Genomic DNA, 4,854 nt, shown 5'->3' on the forward strand with positions numbered 1-4,854 from the left:
TTACGCGAGATGTGGTCTGGCGTACATATAGCTAGTTTAGAGAGGGGCAATACAAACAATTTTATTAAAGGCACATGGGCCTAAGTACACTAATGTACACAAATGTACTGCCAAATAGCAACAACAAGTAAATTGAAGAGCATACACGCTCACACACAAACAAGCAGGTACTCTGCAAAAAGGCGAACCAGCCTGATATACTCAATAACGCACTATACTCAGTGCAACAAAACAAACAACAAACACTGTGGGCCCACAAGAGAAAATATACACTCACCAGAGTAGAGACGATCGATGCATCATTTGTTTACACTCACACATACACACTTTCACATTTTATAAATTTCACCAACACGTGAAATACAACAAACTGAAATACAACAATTTCAGTACAATTTCATCAAGAATGCTGACGACCCCTCCAACTGAGAGGCCGACGCAAAAGTAGTTCACACAGTCACAAGTAGAAGCAGTGGTGGGGGGCAGCAGGGGGGGCGCTACTCAGCTGAGCGCATCTTCAAGATGGCGGATCGATCGGCCCGGCGGCCCAGCCGCGCGGACGGTCAGCAGGCAAATTGGGGCCCATCGGCGAACACGCTTAGCAGCGCATCGCGGAAAGCAACTCAGAGACCAATTCCAAATTCATGGCCACAGCCAAAAACCCTGAAGAAGACAACAGGAGTTGTAGACAAAACCGGAGGGCAGCACAGCGAAAACAATAACTTGGTCGAAGTGGGGGTTCAACATACCCGAAGGGTTTGGTGTGCTGGGCATGACGGACGGCGAGAGACGGTGAAATAAACGAACGTCAAAAGACGAATCAAAGTACTAGAACGTACTAGAAAACTCAACCGTTCAGGCCAACGACAAGTCTGGTCGCGGCGGACACACGTGTTGACGAGCGCCGCCAGCCGGCTCCCCTCTCGCTCCGTGACTGCCTGCTCCGGCGGCTGGACTGACTGGCTTGGTCAACTCGCCGCTAGGTGGCGCCACTTCTCGGCCGTGCCGACTGACCGTCTGCTAGTGCCGACCCTCGAGCACACTCCCGATCGCGCCGGCCGTAAAGGATGTCGACGTGGCCCACATCGTGTCCTCCGCCATCATGCGCTGCAGTCCGTGCTCGACGCCTCCACGGCAAGGTTCACAGCGTTAGGCTGTTACCGCAATGCTCCTCAGTTCGCCGGCTACGGCGAGCTGCCGCCTACCTCGCCCTGGAGGTGTCCGACGGCGGGCTGCCGGCCCCGGCCACGTCCGGCCCTCGATCGCCTCCATCAACGCCGGCGTGAGCGGCGTAAAGGATGGGCTGCTGGTCGCGCACCGGGCGCACTGCTCGACCTCAGGGTGGACATGGAGTGCGCTGAGGAGCCCAGCAGCAGCGCGCGCAGGCGCGGCTCAGTGGCTCTGCAGGTGCTGCAGGTGCTGCAGAGCCTGGGCATGGAGGTTCTCGCGCAATGCTCAGCTTGCGTCGCTTGTCTTCAGGGACGGGTTGAGCTGTGACTGCTCCGACTGCGGACGTAAGTGACGACATAGTGCCCCCCTCCCCTCCCCAGAGTCCTCCTTGGCCGTTAGGAAGCAGCCTAGTGCTTTGGGCAGCTTGCTCACCTTAATCCCTTTATTAAAATTGTACCACCCTGGAAATAGGTACTTATTAAAAGTAGTGCAATAATATTTTCAGAGTACAAAAGATCGATCTCGATTGATCTATGTTGGCAGTGGAACCGTACATGTGGTCATTCCATGTCCCTGCGAACCAAACAAATAAAAATGATCGTTTTACCATGATTGATGGTTACAATTTCGACAGTAGATTGTTTTAAAATTTTATTGTTGACAATCATTTTTTTTAAATTACTACTATACACAGCGATATAGAAAAACAACACGACAGAAATTCGAAAGTGGGGACCGCTTAACTATGAGAAGGTTGGTACCGAAGTGGCGGCTGTGGTGCCCCGCGCCCCGCGACGCGCCCGCCCTCTGCCGGCCGATAGGTAGTCGGCCTTCGAAAGAGAGGAAAATCTTGTCTGATTGTTCCTTATTTATTTAATTGTTTAAACCGTTTTACCACATTTTGTAGTTTTATTATTGTTGACTGCGAAGGCTTGTGGAGCCGTTGGGGAGTATACTCCCGCACTAGTATGTTCAATTATCGTCAGTGTGCCCAAGTTTTCTTTGGGAGTAAGGAAGCACAACTTTCACGGCCGATCTCAGGTGAGGTGTTTGATTTCTTTAAATCGAATTGTTCGTTGTTCGAGACATTTTCCTTGTCGGGGCGTCTTTTTAAGTCACTCTGACAGATTTTACTGTCAATTAGAACACAGAGTGTCAACTTTCCTGTACGCGCTGGATAAGGTTATGTTCTCCACTAGTTAAACTAAAGCACTTGTATAATAACTACTTGTTTCACTTCACTTTTTCAACTACCATAGTCGTATTTGGTGTACGCACCAGCTTCTTTACATCACCAATGCTCTAGAGTTGAACTTTATTCTATGTTTTGCATCAACAGGTGACGCACTTGGCTTCTGTGTTTTGATATCTCCTTTAGGATTTGTGGATAAGGCAAGAATTTGGTATCCCAGCTCTGAGATTCCATCTAGAGGTAAGAATACTTTTTGTTTTTTATTTATTGTGCTTTAATTTACCTGACTCAGTTTTAATTGGGGTAATTGTTATCAGGAAACAAGAAGTTACGATGTGGATGTTTAAACCAATGACGTCACTTGTCTGCTTGAGTCACCATTTCCTATCTGCCAGCATAAAGGCCTCATTAAAGTTAAGTACTCTATTTGGTATCTTGTTTACTTTTCATTGTCAGTGAATTTCAATGTAGTTCTTTTTCATATGTGTTCTATACCCTTTGTCGGGGACGGGGTCACTTCTGTCTTGTTCTCTTAAAATCTATTCCTGAGTCTTAACTCTGTTGAAGTGCTTTTATCATTGATGGGTTTCACTCTATTTATCCTGTTTGTGATTAAACTATTTCCTGTATTGTTTCGAATTGTTTGGTTATTGCCATATCTGTGTGTGTCCATGTGCCCTGAACCTAATTTGCCTCTGTGTGTTGATCCGTGAGTTTCGCCATTTGATATTGTTAAGAACGGAGTTGCTCTGTTTTGTTGTTGTTTCTCTTTGCAAATTGTATTCTTTTTGATCTGCTTATTGTTTTGTTTTTGCACTTTGAATCTCTTCTGTTGTTCTGTACTGAAATTACCGTAAATTATTTTTGATTCTTCTGTATGTTTGAGTGTACCCTGCCTAGTCTTTGTTTGATCTCTGTGTGTGTTGCGATTTGAACTTTGACTGAGTGAACCTTGAATTCTGAACGATATCCTGCTGGTTGTTTTGTTATGTTTTGTTTTATTTGTGCTGGAATACGTTACTTGTTCTTCCTGTCTTGATTCTTGCCATGTTGAGTGGGTTACTGTGTTATTCTGAAGTGAAATTATTGAAAATGATTTTTGCTTCTTCTGTATGTTCGAGTGTACCCTGCCTATTGCTTTTTTGATCTGTGTGTGTGTGTTGCGATTTGACTTTTGATTGATTGAACCTTGAATTCTGAACGGCATTTTGCTCTTTGGTATGTTGCGTTTTACTTGTGTTAATTTTACCTTACTTGCTCCTGTCTTGAGTTTTTGCCATGATACTGTGTGTATTCCTGTGCTATTCTGAAGTGAAATTATTGAAAATGATTTTTGATTCTTCTGTATGTTTGAGTGTACCCTGCCTAGTGCTTTTTTGATCTCTGTGTGTGTTGCGATTTGGCCTTTGATTGAATGAACCTTGAATTCTGAACCATATCTTGCTGGTTGTTTTGTTTTACTCGTGTTGACTACCTGACTTGTTCTTGTCTTGATTATTTGCCATGATGTTGAGTGTATTTTCTCTGCTATTCTGAAGTGAAAGTATTGCGAATGATTTTTGATTCTTCTGTTGTGAGAGTACCCTGCCTAGTGTTTGTTTGATCTTTGTGTGTGTACTGCAATTTGACCTTTGATTGATTGAACCTCGAATTCTGAACGGTATCTCGCTGTCTGTTTTTGTTTTTTTCTACCTGCTCATTTGTCCTTGTTTTGATTCCTGCCATATTGTTGAGTGTGTTGTTCTGAACTGAAATAATTGCAAATGGTTCTTGATTTTTCTGTGTTTGATGTCGCCTGTACCCTGCCTAGTGCTCTTTATAATATCTTAGTTGAAACTGTATCTTATGTGACTTATGAAATTGTTTTTGCACTTGATTTTGAAACAGTTTTGCTTCTTAGATTCTCTCTGCCTCTCTGTGCAAATATTTTTTTCTATCTGAACTGCTTCTCTGTTTGGTGTTACACTCTGATTTGAATGTCTCGCCTTTGTTTTTGAGTGACAATTCTGTGGCATTCCATAGAAGTGACGTAAGTCTGACTTACGTCACTATGTGAGTTAAACATTGTACATCATTCTACAACTCACACCGGGCATGTACATGTTTTCAGATTGAAAATCGGGACCATAGCAACTCCACAACTTAGTAGAATATTCTGACGTAAGTCAGTAAAAGGCAGATGCTGATCAGTAGAAGTGACGCAAGTCAGACTTGCGTCACTTTAATAGAACTGTTCTTTGCAACATGTGACGTAAGTCAATGAAATAGAACCAAATGAATTGTTTGGTATCAAAACAGTTTTGATATTGGTAGACAATGTTATGGGTCTCTCATTACAGTGAGAAATTTGGTTGGTTTTGGAAAATCTGATTAAACAGGGCAAAGAAATGTTTCATTTCAGTAAGAAGTGACGCAAGTCATGACTTACGGCACAAAAGAGGCATTCCAGCTCCATCAGATTCAGCTTGAAATGACTTTAGAATGTCAATGTG

Source organism: Frankliniella occidentalis, unplaced genomic scaffold (assembly GCF_000697945.3).
Source record: "Frankliniella occidentalis isolate FOCC.00 unplaced genomic scaffold, Focc_3.1 Scaffold293, whole genome shotgun sequence".
Lineage (NCBI taxonomy): Eukaryota > Metazoa > Arthropoda > Insecta > Thysanoptera > Thripidae > Frankliniella > Frankliniella occidentalis.